Source organism: Euprymna scolopes, chromosome 36, assembly GCF_053919585.1.
Source record: "Euprymna scolopes isolate OS-2025 chromosome 36, ASM5391958v1, whole genome shotgun sequence".
Lineage (NCBI taxonomy): Eukaryota > Metazoa > Mollusca > Cephalopoda > Sepiida > Sepiolidae > Euprymna > Euprymna scolopes.
The window spans coordinates 33,600,863-33,623,516 of NC_136517.1; positions in this window are offsets into that span (position 1 = coordinate 33,600,863).

Sequence of the window (22,654 nt, forward strand, 5' to 3'; positions counted from 1 at the left end):
TAAAAATGCATTTTCGTATAGATGACTGTTCGTATTATTTTTATCGCTTATCAACTTATGTTGATTTTGTGTGTGTGTGTGTGCGTGTGTGTGTGTGTGTGTGCGCGCGCGTATAATGGATAACACACTCGACCATATTACATATTGTCTGAGGTTCGAATCCTAGAGCAATCAAGCTACACTGAACCGTGAAACACGTGTTCGTAGATAACTGTTTTACAAGATAAATAACAAATAAATAAATAATGTGTGTTTATTTGTTTGCTTCCAAAAATTATGAGTGATTTTCAAAGGAAAAATATTTTCCATGATCTCCAAGATTCGAAACGTAGACTACAATGTATTATGGACTAAGTCAGTGCGGTAGGAGGTATATTATATATTAGGTACAATATAATATTCAATAAAGAATTAGCTCTGTAATTATAAATTCGAAATCTGCACGGATTAAAATATATTTATGCATATTTTACGACCCGCCAAGGTCGGGCGCTCTCGGCTAGATAAAAAAGAAGAAAAAAAAGAAACAAGAATTACAACTAGCGGGGGCCTGTGAAAATTCCACAGGGGACTCATTCATATAAAATATATTGGTGGTGCCATCTGCGTAAATGGAGACGCTCTGATATTATTGTAGCTTTTTTGTTTAAACTGCAAAAGTATTTATTTAAGCTAGAAGTATTTATTTAAGCTTTAAGCCCGGCATAGCCTGATCCTTTACACTTAAATATGATATTTTAATTCTTGCAGATTTCGTATATATTATTATAGAGTTAATGTTCCATCGATTTTTTATATATTTTAAAGTTCCGATTTCAAAAATAAAAAAAGATATATTCATATGACTTGGGAGCATAAGCTTGAATCGAAACCGACGCCAAAACTTATTATATATATATATATATATACATATATATATATATATATATATATATATATATATACATAAAACTAAACTTCCTTCAGCTATAATCGAAACTGAAACCAAAAATTACGAAAATTTCTTGATAAAATTATTTATTACAAGAAATGGAAGTCCATAACAATTAAACGACAGCCACTCGGATGTAAGGATGACACACAAAATAAATAACACGCGCGTTATCCTATTAATATACAGACTGGGCTTCTAAAATATATTTGGAGTTTTATTCGTTCTTCGGGGTATATATGTACACACCTCTTAAACACGCCCAAATCTCATCACCCATGGGACAAGAAATAGCTGTCAAAAAAAGATCAACTGCCATGTCTGGCCGTTCAGGCGAAAGCAAGTGTTTCGCCCGATCAATTTAACACATCCGCTAACAGCGTCCTCTGTCCGTGACGTCATAACAAAAACTTGTGACGTTTACCATAAGTAATATTCCTCTTCTTATTTCCTGGTCTGACCTTCTATATTTTACATACGATATATATGAAGCAAGAATTGCCAGAGAAAACGGACATCGCGCCTGGCAATACTATTAAATCTGAGTTAATCAACACTTGTTTTCTGAAGGGTCTTACTAGCTATCTGTACTCCTATATATTTTTGTCTATTTATATGCGTATTAAAAACCAATTTTTCTACTTATTTAAAAAGAAAATACCACTTTGTTATATATGGATCTTGGAATTGCATTTACTAGCAGCGTGATAACGATCATATATATGTATATATAACCATCCACAAACAGCACTATTTCGCAGCTCATTACTGCGGCTAGTCAAGCAACTACCTCAAGCCAGGATCGAAACCCGATCGCCCAAACAACAGTCGGGGCTTCTAACCGTTGGGCTATACGGTTGATGCTATGCGTCAGTGAATTAACAATGTTTTGACATTGTCCAAATACCTAAGTTCAGTTTGTTTACACAAAGAGCATCGCTTTATATGCTAATGGTAATTTTTAATTTATATATATATATATATATATATATATATATATATATATATATATATATATATATATATATCACATAAAAAGTATTCTTGCAGGGGATCACCACTTATCAGGGCGCAATAGCCACTCGAGTATAAGGGTTAATGAATGGCGTATAGGAAAATTATTGGCAGTTGTGATAAATAGACGAGTATTTGTTGTGCAGGTTTTGCAAGGGGGGACAATATATTGAAGCTCACTCGAACACACGAAAATAACAACAGACAAAACCTGTCTCAGGTTTGTGTCTGGGCAATGTTTGAAAAGAAAAAATACTTTCGCCTTAATTATTTTATTTTACTAGAGTGTCGCCGATTATCAAGGTCTGGAAGCATTCTAGAATAAGATAAAAGAGTGTTCGGTAGAAGATGAGACAACACTGTGATGATACGCAATGGTGGAATTTGGGTATGGTTGGGTTATTTAATGGGGTGGCTTAATAAGAACTTGTTTACACCAGTTAAAAAATCAAAACTAGTATGTTATTAACAGCTGAGAAGCAGCACCACGGCATTGTGTTCCACAAACGGACGGTTCTAGGATGAGAACTTTTCTCGTGGAGTTTTCGTTTAGTATAAACACAGATAGAGAGTAGGTGACATTATGGAGAGTTGCTGCAGCTAGACGAGTGTTGCAGCAGTTGAGAGAAGGTTGAAGTTTAATCAAACACCTACCATAAAATTAACAATAGAGCAGGCATAGACTCGCAACATCTTTTCTGCTAGAAAGAGAAAGTAGAGAGAAGGAAACGTCCTCGCCCCCTAGATTCTGAAGACGGTTTCATACCCCCGTCAGGGCAGGAAATTGTACTCTTCGTCACTCCTCCTCGACTGTGGCAACAGTACTCAGCCACCACGGTACAAAACCACACTTTTTGCACGATACAGATACAGAATTTAAAAAATTTAATTGGATTTGTAAACTTATATTTTCCTATCAAATCTTGGATCGATGGATGACCGAACGGGTTACCCTTCTTTGTTTTTTCTTTTTCTTTTTTTTTCTAGTCTTATTATATCGAGAAATACATTTCTGTTCGTCCTTGATGGCTTTTTACACCACCGGATATTCTGACAAAACAAGAATAAAAACGAAAGAAAAACATTGGGAAATGCCACCGAGATGGTGGTGGGAGGGGGGGTCTTATAAGCAAATTTAGGTTATTTTGTCGTTTATTTTATTTTATTTTTTTTCGTTCATTTAGATTCGTCTAAAAATGTGTTGAAGTCTGTCCAACAAATGGGTCCTTATCTCGTGAGATATCATGAATTTTAATAGGCAACAGGTTATTTTTTTTGTATTATTTTATTTATATTTTGTGCATGTGTGATATTACTTACTTATTGCCAATTAAAACAGAAAAGAAAGGTCAAATAAATATTTCAACGAAAAAAAAATATGTGTGTGTATGTGTGTGTGTGTGTGTGTTTGTGTATCGATAGATACGCTGGTAGGTATTCATATCACTCTATCTATCTCTCTCTATCTATTTACCTCTCTCTTTCTCTCTCTCTCTCTCTCTCTCTCTATATATATATATATATATATATATATATATAAAGAATGTGAGAGAGATAGATAGATACATAGATAGATAGATATCGATGCGCTCACACGCACACACACACATACATACATATATATATATATATATATATATATATATATATATATATATATATATATATATATATATATATACACACACATATGAAGATATAGATATAAATATATTGGGAGATAAAAAAGGTACAAATCACACCCACCCACACACACATACATACATACATACATACATACATACATACATACATACATACATACACACACATATATATATATATATATATATATATATATATATATATATATATATATATATATATAAAGAGAGAGAGAGAAAGAGAGACAGGGAGAGATAGATAAAAAAAAAGAACAAATTAAGTTATGTGTTCATCAACATTTCGCCTTTATTACGAGGCTTCCTCTGGATCAATTAAATTAAGTAAAACAAAACAACAGTAGAAATATTTGCAAATATATTTTTGATGTTATGAAATGTTTTTTTCTTACTTTCATTCATCCAGAGGAAGTATCGCAATATAGACGAAACGTTGATGAACAAATTACTTGGTCTGTTCCTTTTTTATCTCTTTATCGTGTCGAAATAATATTTCAATCATATATATATATATATATATATATATATATATATATATATATATATATATATATATACGTCTCTTCCTCTCCCTGTGTATATATAAATATATAGTTATATATATGCATATATAAATATATATATATATATATATATATATATATATATATATATTCAACTCTCCATGCGTATATATATATATATATATATATATATATATATATATATTTATATATATTAATCGAGTAATACAAAAAATACGAAATTTTCTATGTGACAGTTCTGAATTTTGAGTAAAAGTTGACTTATAACAAAATTACTTGAGATTCACCAATGAAGGTAATCATTAAAAACAATAAATTAAATTAATAAACCATAAATCTAATTAATTAATCCAGAATTATTGCCCGTTTTCAAAATAGTCCAAATTTAAATATTCTCGCGGTATTTTAGAGAAAATAGAAGAAAATAGGACCTATATTAATTTCTTTAACACAGATGGTGGATATGCTAAAATACGAGGGGGTGGTAATTCACCGCTCGATGTAGTTTTAATGAAAAGAAAAATATGTCAAGATACGTACGTGTTTTTTTTTGTTTTTGTTTTTTTGTTGTTTTTTTAAAGCATATCTGATGAGATGTATATATTAAAATTTTTAAATAACATAAAATTTTAAATTGTCTTATTTATATCGAAACAATTGTAATATCCGAAAAAATACAAATATGAAGTTATTTCTTCTTGTGTTTGTTTTTTTTGCCACTATATATATATATATATATATATATATATATATATATATATAACTACTTCATTTACTCACATAAATTTAATATACGAAAGTATAGATTTATGCGTAAACTTTTAGTGTTTACTTCAAAAGTGCTCAATACGTAGGGAGAGCTAGTTAGTAATTTATAAAATATATATGGCGATTAAGCTACACTGAATATTATGCGTGTCATCCACTATAGAATTCGTCAGGCTTATGCGCGAATTCTGTGGTTGCTTCTTGTTTTTATATATGTTGAAGATTTCTAGTTAGCCAATCAGCTTTCTAGTATCCATCGCGCCCCTTCCTATCAGCGAACGGGCATGCATTTTATCGAACAAAGGATCTGTTTTAGAACTAGGTTAGTGGTTCAAGGTAGATCTTTTCCTTCCTTTTATATCTGTAGACTAAAAATTGACAGAATTTTTGCATCGGAAAATGTACACAGACACGCACTCACTGACATACACACACAGACAGACATGTTCAATTTTATAGATATATAGATAGATAGATTATATTGGATCCTAAATATATTGTAATGATTAACAAATTAAAAAAAAATGACTCGTGCGCAACATCCGCGAATTGAAACCAAAACGTTTAGCTTACGATTTATTTTTCTTTGACGTTTATACCTGACCTACGAAGACATAATTGCTGCAAGGTTAAAAGCTAATACATGCATTAATAGCTATTTGATTACGCATGCATATTCTCAATGTCATCGTTTGAACATAACCTAGCAAATTCTATTTCTCAATTTTTAATATTTTGCACAGATTTTCCCCGGCTAAAATCCAGACATAACGTTTTCCATACTGTTAGAATACTCTGTATACAAAGTTTCATGTCTTTGGACCAAATAACGACAGAGATTTAGTAAGCAAAGTTTTAAATATATATATATATATATATATATATATATATATATACCTGTGTACACACATACATGCATATATATATATACATATATATATACGTATATGTGTGATCGTTTATGTATATTCATGTTTGTTTGATTTATTTATTTGTTTGTTTTCTATTGTTATTGTTAGTTTTAAAGCTATTTTGTATCGCTATCCTAGAGTAAGTTTTATTTTGTGAACACAGTTGTTTGCTATTTCTCGTCTACAGTTTAATAGATTTTGAGGTTCTTTAAAGTACAGGATAGCAAATTTTTCATGGAGGCATAATTTACATGGGTCGTCTAAATGTCTGCACGTGGTAGCTTGTCTCATTATTTTCCATTCGACTACCGGCGAATGTCAGCTTTCTTTGAGTTCCCAGTATTTATTCGCTCGTGTTGTTTTTATACGGTGATTTTTATTTTTGAATGTACTTTTGTGGTCATAGTATCGGGTTTTGAAATCTAAGGAAGTTATTCCTATGTAAAATTTCTTGTTATTCGGGTTTTCTTTCGCAAATATTGTTGCTTGATAAACTACACTTTTTGTTAGACATTTATTTTGGACTGGGGGAAGTGTGCGGTGTCTACAATTGCATTTATCTTGTTCGTTATTAGTATTTTTATTTATGGTATGGTTGTTCTTGTCCGGGGTTGGTTTGTTATTATTATTATTATTATTATTATTATTATTATTATTATTATTATTATTATTATTATTATTTCTGCTAGTGTTGGTTTTATTTCTGTCATGGTGTCTACTTTTTATTTTGTTGTTGTTTACATTGTTTTCATTTAGTATTTTGTCATTATATGCTTTAATTATCATCTCTAAATTTTCGCAACAACTGTAAGATAACTTCAAGGAATTTTTATTGAAGATTTTGTGTAAGGGGTTGGTTGCGGGAAGTGTTTTTCTATAAGATCTAGAAATTTCTTGCCAAGTTTTGTTTTTAACATTTGATTGTATGGGGCCGTATACCAAATTATATATATATGAATATATATATATATAAAAAGGAAGGACAAGATCTACCTTAAACCACTAACCTAGTTCTAAAACAGATCCTTTGTTCGATAAAATGCATGCCCATTCGCTGATAGGAAGGGGCGCGGTGGATACTAGAAAGCTGATTGGCTAACTAGAAATCCTCAACATATATAAAAACAAGAAGCAACCACAGAATTCGCGCATAAGCCTGACAAATCCTATAGTGGATGAAACGCAGAATATTCAGTGTAGCTTAATCGCCATATATATTTTATAAATTACTTTATATATATATATATATATATATATATATATATATATATATATATATATATATATATAGTTATAAAATGTATATGGCGATTAAGCTTCACTGAATATTCCGCGTTTCATCCACCATAGGATTCTTCAGGCTTATGCATAAGCTTAAGCTACACTGAATAAGCCTGAAGAATCCTAGAGTGGATGAGACGTGGAATATTCAGTGTAGCTTAATCGCCGTATACATTTTATAACTTACTAACTAGCTCTACCTACGTATTGAGCACTTTTGAAGTAAATACTTAAAGTTTACGCATAAATCTATACTTTCGTATATTAATTTTATGTGAGTAAATTAAGTAGTTATATATATATAGTGGTTCATGGTAAACCGCTGATGATCCCTTGGAAAATATAATATTGGTATTATAGTAAATTCGAGAGCGAGTTGATGCAGTGATTGCAAGTGATTAAATTACTTACTGACTAGATGGTTTTCTAACGAATGATAAAAAATATTTTTTGTATAGTTTTAAATGTTAAGAACTTCAAAGACTATATATATATATATATATATATATATATATATATATATATATATATATGCATATTTATATATCTATATTATTTTTTATGCATTGATATTAATAATAAAACACCGTTTTTTCTATTAATTAAAAAATACAATTGTCGTGGAATTGTATTCATTTGCAAAAGATTTAGCTAATTTGCATATTCTTTTAAACATTCATTTTAATTAATTTGCTATTAGTTTTTTCGGTTTTCTTATGTGATAATCATCTTTAGATAACTATTACGTGAAACGATATTCATGCAGATATTCTACATGATTTATACTTGCGTTATATTTGCGTAAAAAGATTATAGTAATCACAAACCGCTTTCTATATATATTTATGTATGCGGACGTATATATATATATATATATATATATATATATATATATATATATATATATATATACGTCCGTATATATACATATTTAAAACTTTGCTTACTAAATCTCTGTCGTTATTTGGTCCAGAGACATGAAACTGAGTATTCTAACCGTATGGGTAACGTTATGTCTGGATTTTAGCCTGGGAAAATCTGTGCAAAATATTAAAAATTGAAAAATGGAATTTGCTAGGTTATGTTCAAACGAGGACATTGAGAATATGCATGCATAATCAAATAGCTATTAATGCATGTATTAGTTTTTAACCTTGCAGCAATTATGTCTTCGTAGGTCAGGTATTAACCCCAAAGAAAAATAAATCGTAAGCTAAACGTTTTGGTTTCAATTCGCGGTAGTGGCGCACGAGTCATTTTTTTTTTTAATTTGTTAATCATTACAATATATTTAGGGTCCAATATAACTTATCTATCTATATATCTATAAAAGTGAACGTGTCTGTCTGTGTGTGTGTCAGTGAGTGTGTGTCTGTGTACATTTCCCTAAGCAATAACTCTGTCAATTTTTAGTCTACAGATTCAAAATTTGATATACAGGGTACTGAGATTTGCGAAAATCTATGTGATCGGTTTTCGGCCAGATATTTCGCTGGTAAGGGGTCAAAGTTCAACGATTTGACCTTTGAGAACTCTATCAAACTCCTCCGACAATTTTGGATGTAAACACTTGAAATTTTAGATATAGATTTCTTGGACATGGATCTAACTTAATAACTTAAGTTGAGCACAAAACAATAAATATTAAGGCGTCATAATAGGGGTCAAAGTAAAAAAATAAATGGTCCGCTTTTATTTTTTTGCCCAACATACCCCTCCAAACACCCGGGCCACGCCGGGCTGAATTGCTAGTATATATATATATATATATATATATATATATATATATATATATATATAAGTGAACGTGTCTGTGTATCTGCCTGTGTGCCTGTGTGTGTACATTTCCCTACGCAATAATTTTGTCAATTTTAAGTCTACAAACTCGAAATTTGATATATAGGGTACTGAGATTTGGACAAATCTGTGTAATTCTTTTTCCGTCAGTAATATGGCCATAAAGGGGTCAACGTTCCACGATTTGACCTTTGAGAACTCTTCCAAACTCCTCCGACAATTTTCGGCCTAAACACTTAAATTTTAGATATAGGTTCCTTTAACATGGATCTAACTTAATAACTTGATTTTAGCCGCAAACAATAAATGTTAAGGGGTCATAATAGGAGTAAAAAAATTGACCTCCACAGTCTCTACGAAATTACTCAGACTATTTCTGGTCTAAACATTTGAAAATTTACATAAAGGGTATTCAGAGATAGGGCAAGCTTTTTAATCGGTTTGGGTCGAAAATCTTTAGTTACCAATATATAAATGTATGTATGTATGTTTGCATTTGTGCCTAAAACTTATGACGAGGGCGACGGATTTTACCAAGATCAGTATCGTTTTAAAGTCCGACCTTTCAGACGAGAAATATCGAAAAATAGGCTAAAAACATTAATGTCTTCACCTTCAACTGGTCTCGTTTCTACAAGGGGGGAGGTCGCTTTCTACTGTCTAGCATTAATTAAAGCCTACGTCACTTCCGGTTTGGCGGTAGTCGTAACGACAAAGACGTCAGTTTTTTCCCCCCGATCTCTTCGTCCTCCACGGCCTGCCTTTCTACTACAATTTGTTTTTTTTAGTTTTTGCTCAATACACACATCCAAACACCCGGGCAACGACGGGCTGACATGCTAGTATATCTATAAAAGTGAACGTGTCTCTGTGTCTCTGTGTCTGTGTACATTTTCCTTCAACATAACTTTGTTAATTTTCAGTCTAGACTCGAAATTTGATATACAGGGTACTGAAATTTGGGAAAATCGATGTGATCGGTTTTCGGCAAGAAATTTCGCTGTTAAGGGGTCAAAGTTCAACGATTTGACATTTGAGAAATCTACCAAACTCCTCCGACAATTTTGGGTCTACACACTTGAAATTTTAGATATAGGTTCCTTGGACATAGATCTAACTTAATAACTTGATTTGAGCTCAAAACAATAGATTTTAAGGGGGCATATTAGGGGTCAAAGTTAAAAAGTTTGACCATTTTTTTTTGTTCAGCATACATCTCCAAACACCCGGGCAACGCCGGGCTGTAATGCTAGTATATATCTATAAAAGTGAACGTGTCTGTGTGTCTGTCTGTCTGTGTACATTTTCCTTCGCAATAACTCTGTTAATTTTCAGTCTACAAACTCGAAATTTGATATACAGGGTACTGAGATTTGGTGCAATAGATATGATCGGGTTTCAGCCAGAAATTTCGGTGTTAATGGGTCAAAGTTCGACGATTTGACCTTTGAGAACTCTGCCAAACTCCTCTAACAATTTGGGGTCTACACACTTGAAATTTTAGATATAGATTTCTTGGAGATGGATCTAACTAAATAACTATATTGGAGCCCAAAACAATAAATGTAAAGGGGTCATAATAGGAGTCAAAGTTAAAAAAAATTGACCGTTTTTTTTTTTGTTTTTGTTTTTTTTTTTTTGCTCAACATACACTTCCAAACACCCGGGCAACGCCGGGCAGCCATGCTAGTATGATGATAAATAGTAAATCTGCATCCATCAAAATATCGTACGTGGGAGTATTTACGACCGCGCCATGCCAGGCTGCCTGCTATTATATAAATACATATATATACATCTATCTCACTCTTTCTCTCTTTCACTCTCTCTCTCTCTCTCTCTCTCTCTCTCTCTCTCTACATATATATATATAAAAGTGAACGCGTCTGTGTGTCTATATGTGTTTCTGTGTGTCTGTGTGTGTCTCTGTGTACATTACCCTACGCAATAACTCTGTCAATTTTAAGTCTACAGACTCGAAATTTTATATACAGGGTACTAAGATTTGCGGTTTCTGACATAAATTTCGCTGTTAAAGGGTCAAAGTTCAACGATTTGTCCTTTGAGAACTCTACCAAACTCCTCCGAGAAATTTGGGTCTGAACACTTGAAATTTTAGATATAGGTTCCTTGGGCATGGATCTAACTTAATGACTTGATTTGAGCCCAAAACAATAAATGTTAAGGGGTCATAATAGGGGTCAAAGTTTTAAAAAATTTGACCTCCACAGTCTCTACGAAATTACTCAGACTATTTCTGGTCTAAATATTTGAAAATTTACATAAAAGGTATTCAGAGATAGGGCAAGCTTTTTAATCAGTTTTGGTCGAAAATTTTTAGTTACCTATATATGAATGTATGTATGTATGTATGTATGTATGTTTGCATGTCTGCCTAAAACTTTCGACAGATGCGACGGATTTTACCAAGATCAGTGTCGTTTAGAAGTTCGACCATCTAGACGAGAAAAACCGACAAATTAATTAATATCTGCACCTCATTAATATCTTCACCTTAAACTGGGCACTTTATAGAGGGGGTCGCTTTTTTCGCCGATATTTTTGAAAGTCATCCTCTCCTTGTGATTGTCTATCCTTACTTTAAACATAAGGCGCTTCCGGTTTAGCGGTGGTCGTTGAAGCAAAGACGTTAGTTTTCCCCCGTTCTTTTCCTCCTTCGCAGTATGGGGTCGAGCTTGCCTTCCTATTACCACTTTTTTTTTTTTTGCTATATATGCACATCCAAACACCCTGGCTACGCCGTGCTGAAATAAATGACAAAAGTCTATATTCCAAATATCATGCTGTTCACTGTCTTAAAATTTATTTCTTTAATTCAGTTAAAACTTACAATTCTTGACAGTATTTATTTCGTATCACAATCGGTGAATCTATTTTGTCCTGAACTCACCAGAAGATATAACGACAATCAATCCAGCAAACGGAAATAAAATGCGTTTGGACATGATTATAAAGTCCGAGAATTGAAAGAAAATCTTCAAATACCTTATAGTTTGCTTACATTACGCCATTTTGAATTTTAGAAATAAAGTCACTAAACAATGATATTCCTATTAAAATATTACATTAATTTAGACATATTCTGCCAGACATGTTCTATTGAATAATGTAATCAAATGGAAATTACCCTGTTAAGTTTTAAATGTATAAGTTGAATTTTTGATATTTTTCCTATACTTTAAAGAACGCCAACATCTATTAAACTATAGGAGAGAAATAGCGAACTGTGTGGTGACATGCTTTGCGAACTGTGTGGTGACATGCTTTGCGAACTGTGTGGTGACATGCTTTACATGAGTAAAAAAAAAAAAAAAGAACGTATCATTTACAACTGGTACTCCGTTTCGGCTGTCGGGAAATGCTTGATTTGCAATAAAACATTCTAACCAAACCAAACCAAAACCTGGTCGACACGTCACATCTGGACCGAATTCCTTTCTAGACCGGATTTACAAATAAATGCCGACTCATCTTCTGCTATGACCAGATGAGATGACATCAAACGCAAGCCGCTTGCAGAATCGAATAAAAGCGAATCGTTTCGACGACGCTCAAAGATTTCGATAATGGAAAAAATGTCTTCTCGACAGACGTAGAATTATTTTTGCCCAATTATTGAAATGGCGGCTGTTAAGAATAAAGGAATGAACGACGATCGACTGGACAAGAACGCTGTCTGATACGAAGTTTAAAATGCAGGTGAATATGGATTCATGTATTGAGTCTACCATCTCGCTCGTTCGTGTTAAGTTATGATCCAAAACTGAATGGATTGTCTCGTTCATGCACCTGTTCTGAGTATATATATATATATATATATATATATATATATATATATATATATATACATAATTTTTTTAAAGTTTGTTTTTGAAATGTCGTTACTTTCAATGTATACCGTTTTTGTTTAACGGGTCTAGATTGTTGTAAAAATCTAATGGATAAACATCTGAAGAAGTTGGTGGGGACAGGATATTTTTACGGAAACATAAATCGTAAAATTGCCACTCATTAATGAAACAGCTGTAATGGAAAAATCCAGGAAATAAACGAAAGTTATAAAAGAGAAAACGTGAGTCTTTGAATTTTCAACAAAACTTTGTACTATATATATATATATATATATATATATATATATATATACTAATAATGAACAAGATAAATGCAACTATAGATCCCGCACACTCTGCCCACTTCGAAATAAATGTCTAACAAAAAGCATAGTTTACCAAGCCACAATATTTACGAAAGAAAACCCAAATAACAAGAAATATTACATAGGTATAACTTCCTTAGACTTCCAAACCCGATATTATGACCATAAAAGTACGTTCTAAAATTAAAAAATAAATAAAAAACGCCGAATGGAAACAACACTAGCAAATCAATACTGGGAACTCGATGAAAGCGGACGTTCGACAATAGTCGAATGGAAAATAGTAAGGCAAGCAAACACATGTAGGGACCTAGTTGATCCATGTAGATCATGTCTGAATGAAAAATTTGCTATACTATACTTTAAAGAACCCCAATATCTATTAAACTGTAAGAGAGAAATCGTGAACAACTGTGTGCTCAGGATAAACTTTACTCTAGGATAGCGATATAAAATAATTTTAAAATTGACAATAGAAAATAAATAAATAAAAAGAAATAAAATAAAATAAAATAAACATAAACAAAAATATTATCCGAATTATAGAAAAAAAATCACCTATCTAACATCGTCGTCGGCGTTTTTTTTTTTTTTTAAATATCCACCTACACTTATGTTGAAAATAGGTCAGATTACTTTAATATCTACTCTTCCCATGTAAAACACACACAAAGGAAGGGGTTAACCTAAGATCAACTGTACTTTTGTCCTGAAAGTGCCCGCCATTGCCTGATTGGGATTTTACTCATATTTGAATGTGTATATCTCCAATTAAGTTCACATATTACACCTGCATTTTAAACTTCGTATCAGACAGCGTTCTTGTCAAGTCGATCGTCGTTCATTCCTTTATTCTAAACAGCCGCCATTTCAATAATTAGGCAAAAATAATTTTTCCGTCTGTCGAGAGGATTTTTGTCCACTCCCGAAATCTTTGAGCGTCGTCGCAGTGGAAACTAGGAAGCTGATGGGCTAACTAAAAATGCAATAGCATTTACGTATATAAAAATGCGCAGTAACCACAACTCTTTGCATAAGCCTGACGAATTCTCACGAGAATGAAACGCGAAATATTCTGTGTGGCTTGATTGCTATATATATATATATATATATATATAAATTTATATATATATATATATAAATTTATATATATATAAATGTATATATGTATAAATGTAAATATATATATATATATATATAAATTTATATATATATAAATTTATATATATACATATAAATATATATATGTGTATGTATGTATATATATATATATGAACCAAACCAATGCCAAAAGAATGAAGGAAATTAATAATTAACAAACATTCAATTCGGACGCAGACATTAAACAATCCAGAACGTTTGAACGACGGAAGCTGTGAATGTTATACTAGCATTTCAGCCGGGCGTTGCCCGGGTGTTTGGATGTGTGTGTTGAGCAAAAAAAATGTGGTAGTAGGAAGGCAGGCTCGAACCCGTACCGTGAAAGAGGAAAAGAACGGGGAAAAACGTGACGTCTTTGCTGTTACGACAATCGTCAAACCGGGAGTGACGTAGGTTTAAATTAAGACTAGATAATCGAAAAGTACCCTGTATATCAAATACTGGGTCTCTATACTGAAAATTGACAGAGTTATTGCGTAGGGAAATGTACACAGGCACACAGACACAGAGGCAGATAAACAGACACACACGTCCACACATATATATACATATATATATATATATATATATATATATATATATATATATATATATATATATAGCGTATATTAAGGCATTAAAAAAAGACATTGTTAAAAATAACAGAAAGCTTCTGTTTTGTAACACTTTTTTATTTAAATTTTTTTTTCGTATTATCTTTTTTGTATATACATCGAAGGTATGAATGTATAGTCCAAGCATTTTCTTTCTTCGAAGTGTCCACGGTTTCTTAACGGTTAACTTTTCATGTAATCATCTACACATCTTCAGGAATTTGTGTGAGAGGTTCGATAGAAATTATGGGAAGATTTATTCAAATAAAGTTGGATTGCGAGTGAAGGTGTGCGTGAGGGTCAGTGGGTCCGCTGGCGGCGGCGGGGGGGGGTTATCACGAGGAACGGGAGAACGTGTCAGTTTTAGGGTCAGTGGCAAGAACGGGTTTCGATGTTTATACATCTCCTCTTGCTAATATTTGCTAATATTTTTCCTCCGAGGAAATGTATAAACATCGAAAACTCATGAGTTAAGTAAATATATTTTACTATACTGTATTCTTTGTCTTGCATATAATAACATTTCTATATTTGAAATTTAACGTTTTTAAATCACAAATTTTAAATTCCTAAATTATGATATATATATATATATATATATATATATATATATATATATATATATGTGTGTGTGTGTGTGTGTGTGTGTGTGTGTGTGTTAACATCATAAAATTTAACCATCGTTTTGTCAATAATATATATTGTAAAATCGTAAATGTTTTATCTATTGGTTTAGATGACCTAGTATATAAAGGTACTAGCAGAACCCCCCTACGAGGATAAACAAATACTCCGCCCTCTTATAATGCTGTTATCATCGAAATCGGTGAAATCCCACATTTTTCAATCAAATCGATTGCTTGTTTACTCCAGTAAGGGACACGCCCCTTACGGTACTGAGAGGAGCTCCACATGCCTGCCCACAATGACTTGGTCTACAAAACAGCATAATGTGCATTGCACTGTAGAGAATCTACAATTGATTTCATAGAAGTATCTGTAAATAATGGCTTGACTGAAAGTTTAAAATACAAAAGTCAAGTATCATGGTTCAATTGAGCACTAAACAGAACCATTTATTCCGAACGCGCCCCTGTTTCATCAAAGAACAGCTGTTGAATTTATGGAATTTTATTTACAATTTATTTTAATTACTTGAATCAAATTTCAACGTACGGAAGTCAAGTATTATGGTTCAGTTGTACTCTAAAAAGAAACATGCATTTCGAACGCGCTCCTGTTTTATGAAATCATCTACAATCGATTTTATGCGATGGGTCTTTCGGCTTGTGCACTGATAAAACTTCTCAACTGCACTTGTGGTATTAAGCTGTGCTAAGTTTGGTTAAAATCGAACTTTCATCTTAAATCGTTTTTTTTTTTTCCATTGTCGGTTTTCGAGATTAATCTGAAGGATTCCGATACAAAACCTACGTAAGAACACCCCCAGAGACATCAAAAATCTTTGTTATAAATCTTTTAAAAATCTGCCTGGTCGTTTCCAAGTCTATGGGGAACTATTTCTCTCTCTCTCTCTTCATCTCTCTCTCTTTCTCTCTCTCTCACACACCAACTTCGTTTTATATATATATATATATATATATATATATATATATATATATATATATATATATATATTTCTGTAGAAATATATTTTCTTATAATATATACCAATCCTTATTTAAGAAGCGCAATGTAATTACAGCGAAGTGAATAAATGACAAAAAAATATATTCCAAAATTCATGATGTTGACCATCTTATAATTTATTACTTTAATTCAATTGACATTTACAATTCTTGACAGTATCTGTTTCGTAGCGCAAAATCAATCACTTAATTCTTATATAAATCAGTGAATCTATTATGCCCTTAACTCACCAGAAGAAATAGCAGCAATCAATCCGTCAAAAGGAAATAAAGTATGATTTGACATGATTAAAAACCGAAAATTGGAAGAGAAGCTGCAAATACGTTTAACATGTTTCTATTACCCCATTTTGAATTTCAAAAATAAAGTCACCAGACCAAACTATTCGTACTAGCATTCTCTGTTAATTTATGAATCTTCTACCAAAATGTTTCATTTAATAATTAGTAAATTTATTAATTCTAATTTATGTATGCAAACTATTCAAAATAACACCAATAACTATATATATATATATATATATATATATATATATATATATATATATAGAGAGAGAGAGAGAGAGAGAGAGAGAGAGAGATAAATGCTGACAGAGAAAACAACAGAGAGGGATATTTACACATACCTAACTTCCTCTCTCTTTCACTCTCTCTCTCTCCCTCTTTTTTCTAGCTAAGAGTAAAGTAAAAACTGAGACTCGTACAGGATTCAAACATTTTCCTCTAACGAGGGGACCCTGAGTAACGGGTAGCAGATCTAGAAGAACTCGAAATCGAGTAAATAAAAATAAATCTAGATAGATGACAGGATGTTGTCAACGAGTGTGTAAATGTACTTTGCACGAGATTCTATGCGCCACCTGTCGGCAATAGAGGGACATATATGCATGATGTTTGTGAACAGGATATTGTTGCTTGCCCTTATAAGGAAAATGGACAAGTTGTGATTCAACTGAAGTGTTTTTTTTTTACGGCGGCCATTTAACTTCGCTTGCCAGCTGACATATCGGCGATTATTGACAAACGGACGTTGTGCAAACCAAGAGAAATTCAAACAAAACCCGAAGCAAACTAGATTCAGGACTATCCAGGTATACACCACCGTCGGTCAACTTCCGCAACTTTATTTATACATATACACGCATTCACACATGCAAAGATATATGATATGTTTTTAATATATATTAACAATTATTTTATACATAGAGAAACTATTGTGTCATGCTTACGCAATTATATATATATATATAATATATATATATATATATATATATATATATATATATTTCTCTAGTTTCTGTAGGTTTAAAATAATTGTTAATATATATTAAAACCATATATACCACCTTTTTGTTAATAAGTTCCAAATCTCGGCGACTATTGATCAGAATTTAACAAATGAAAGCTCCTTGGAAAGGCAATTACTTGAATAATGTAGTGGGCTGTGTGACATTTGCCATTAAGGTCGCACATTACGGGAATCATCCATCATCCGGAGCCTATTTTTTGGCACTATTTTACAGGCATAAAATGTTTCACTCATAGTCTTTTGTTTTCCTAGTTCTGCGTATGAATTACAAAGTATCTGATATTTCACGTAAAATCTTTGGCCTTGATGGGGGGGGGGACTGAAACATGCTGCTATGGTTTCAAATGATCGGAAATAACAGCGAGGGGAGACTTGATTCCAAATATTTTTATATGTTATATCTCCCATCTTTGGTTTTCATACATAAAGTAAATGTCATTGTGTAGCAAGATTATTTGATACTGGAGATATTCATAATCGTACCCTATTTCCAAAAATAGGAGAAATACAACATATAAGAAATATTTGGAATCAAGTCACCCTTGCTGTTATTTCAGATCATTTGGATCTCTCTCTCTCTCTCTCTCTCTCTCTCTCTCTATATATATATATATATATATATATATATATATATATATATATATATATATATGTTATATATATATATATATGTATATATATATGTATATATATATGTTATATATATATATATAAGTACTTCATTTACTCACATAAAATTAATATAAGAAAATATAGATTCATGCGAAAATTTTAAGTATTTACTTCAAAAGTGCTCAATACGTAGGTAGAGCTATATATATACGAGCAAACAGTTGATAAAACATGTTAAAAAAACACTTTGAAATGAGTTAAAAACATATTTAATCTGAAAAGGAAACACTATATATATATATATATATATATATATAGCGTTTTATTTTTTATTACCGTATCTTTCTGTTAAGTTACATTATTGTTTCAGCTACTCGGCCGTTTTTTGGCAGTCTGTAGTTCCCTCAGACTTTTATGTCGCATAAAAACTTTAACATTAAGACTCGACTTTTAAAGTAACCCCCTCCTCCCACCCCATATATTCCCCTTCCCCTCCATGTATCCCTATGCCCTCAGCCACACCAGAAATAAACTTCCTAGACCCTCCGCCACAAGTACTTTAAACCCCAAAACTAAAACATTACCGACATACCAAGCGCCCCCTCCCACCTTCCCCCTTGTTCCCTTCCTCTCTTTCTTCCGCCCTCCTCGCATCCCTGACCTCATTCACTCCTTCATTCTTTCATCCCAAAATAGCGAACATTTATGTAAAATCTGAGGAAGCTACAGACGGCCAAAAAACGGATTAGTAGCTGAAACAATAATGTAACTTAACAGAAAGATACGGTAATAAAAAATAAAACGCATATTTGCTCTACAACAGTATTGAGCACTTTCTTCAGATTTATTAGTTACCATTTCCACTAAATATATATATATATATATATATATATATATATACTGTGTATATATATATGTATATATATATATACTGTGTATATATATGTATATATATACTGTACATACATATACTGTGTATATATATATATATGTATATATATACTGTACATACATATGCTGTATATATATGTATATATATATATACTGTATATATATACTGTATATATATACTGTATATATATATATATACTGTATATATACTGTATATATATACTGTATATATATACTGTATATATATATATACTGTATATATATACTGTATATATATACTGTATATATATACTGTATATATATATATGTATATATATATATGCTGTATATATATACTGCGTATATATATATATATACTGTATATATACTGTAAATATATATGTATATATATATTGTATATATATATACTGTATATATATATACTGTATATATATATATATACTGTATATATACTGTATATACATACTGTAAATATATATGTATATATATATATATATACTGTATATATACTGTATATATATATACTGTATATATATACTGTAAATATATATGTTTATATATATATACTGTATATATATACAGTATATATATATATAGTGTATATATATATACCGTATATATATATGTATATACATACTGCATATATATATATACTGTATATATATATACTGTATATATATGTATATATATATACTGTATATATATACTGTAGATATATATATATACTGTATATATATATATACTCTATATATACTGTAGATATATATATATACTGTATATATATATACATATATACTGTATATATATACTGTATATATATATACTGCATATATATATATATATATATATATATATATATATATATATATATATATATCCTGTGTGTATGTGCGCATTTATATATGTGTATATTTAAAACTACGTCTTTGAATTTTGATATTGTTGATAGTTATACACTGGTTTCCATGCAGCCTGGCTGTATAGTTATGTATGATATATGAGTTCTCTCTACTAGACTTTACATTTTCTCTAAGAAAGGGTCGCCGTACGCGTACTTAGTGCGAAATGCTGACGGGTTTTCTAAGTGCGCTTCTAAATAGGCTGGCCATTCAAAACGTAACCTAACCTTTTTTTCTAACCTGCAGAGGATGTAAAAATATATATCTTTTAATATTAGGTGTCTATGATGGAAAAAGAAGGCGTTAGGCCCTTCAACATACGCCTCCCTTTTTCTTTCTTTTACCCGGGAAGTGAACAGCAGGCTCTTAGTACTTTTACAATTTAGAAGAATTCAACAAGCATTTTTTTTTCTTTTCTTTCTTCAATAAGTGTCCATACACAACACCGGCAATCTGTAAACACACCGCCTTATGCGTGCGAGGTCTCACGCGGCAGACCATATCAGCATGTTGCCGGAAGACGGGACTGGGAGCGGCTTATCAAATTCAAAAGGATGATGCGCATTGGGTAAGGGAAGGTTTGGGGCACAATAATCCCAAAGTAGTCCTTTACGATTCTACGCCCCTTTTCTAACCCTAACCCTAACCTCACTCCCCATGAGCCTCGGGTGCCTCTTCAGATCGAAATGGTCGACACATGACTCACCATTTGCATATTTAAAAAGGTCCTCCTCTGCAACCCCCCTCTGTTTTCGCATTCGCCGGTTCGTTCCCTTTTGTCAACAGTACATTTAGATTCAACCCAGCGATAACCAACCATTCCACCCACACCAGCCACCTCAACAAAACCTGTTCCACCTTTTCTCCACTTTCGCCATATTTTTATTGGGTGGTTCCAATGTTCGAATAGGTGAACGTTTCGTCCATTGTCAGGAAGTGCTCACTAGTTTGCCTTGAATGGCGTTATCTGCGTATCTGTCAATCAGGACACCATACTTATCTCCTCCCGCATTATCTCGCTTAATATATCTCTATCAGAAAACTTTGTCTGAGTGTGTGTATGTGAACTCGTTCCCTATGGACTCGAAAACGGGTCGGCCTATTTTTTAGGATATTTCACACGGAGATATTTTATGCGCCTGTCAGTGTTTTAGAAAAGTTCTGTATCGCAACGTCTTCGATAAATACCGATAATCGATAATCAAAATAATTCGATGAAAGAAGGAACAGGCGATTTTGACCAACGTTTACACCTTACACAGCCTAACATCACAAGTTCATTGGATAAGTGTTATTACCACACAAGCCGAAAGATTCGACATGTAAATCAACAGTAGGCTGTTTGTTATGACAGGGGCGCTTTCAAAATGTTTAAAGCACAATTAAATCATGATAATTGGCATTTTAATTTTAAACTTAAATTCGCGTCATTGCTATTTTTCGTTCGTTTATTCTTTATTTTCCATCACGTTCGCTGTTTTTTTTTTCGTTTTTTTTGTTTTTTTTTGTTTTTGTTTTTTGTTTTTTTTTGTTTTTTATTTTTTGTTTTTTTTTGTTTTTTGTTTATTGTTTTTTTTTTCGTTTTGTGTTTTTTGTTTGTGCTTTTTTTTGTTTTTTTGTTTTTTGTTTTTCCGATTTTTAAAAAGTTTTAACATTAAGACAGGGTTATTTTGTTTGCTTATTCCTTATTGTTTTGATTTACCTCCCCCCTCCACGCACACACGAAACCTCACCACACGCGGGCAATACCGGGTACCCCGCTAGTATATATAAATATATATTTATATATTTTATGAAAATAATTCTATAAAATCAAGAGTAGGTTCTCTATGTATTATGGATTATTATGTGTGTGTATACATATAGAGAAAGAGATAGAAAGATAGATACATCTAAAAAGAGAAGAGATAGATAGATAGAGAGAGAGAGAAAGAGATAGATAGATAGATAGATAGATAGATAGATAAATAGATAGATAGATAGATAGATAGATAGATAGATGTAAAGAGAGAAGAGATAGATAGATAGATAGATAGATGGATAGATAGATATAAAGAGAGAAGAGATAGATAGAGAGAGATAGATAGATAGATAGATAGATAGATAGAGAAAAAGAAAGATATATAGAGAGATAGAGAAAGAGATAGAAAGATATATAGATAGACAGATATATATATATATATATATATATATATATATATATGTCTATCTATATATCTTTCTATCTCTTTCCTGACAATGGACGAAACGTTCACCTATATATATATATATATATATATATATATATATATATATATATATATATATATAGAGAGAGAGAGAGAGAGAGAGAGAGAGAGAGAGAGATAGATATATAGATCGATAGATAGATATATAGATAGATAGATAGATAGATAGATAGAACAAAAACCTAGGTCCATGGTCGTCTCGAAATTGGAACACTTCGGATTTCGAACAAAAAAATTCAAGCTAAAGA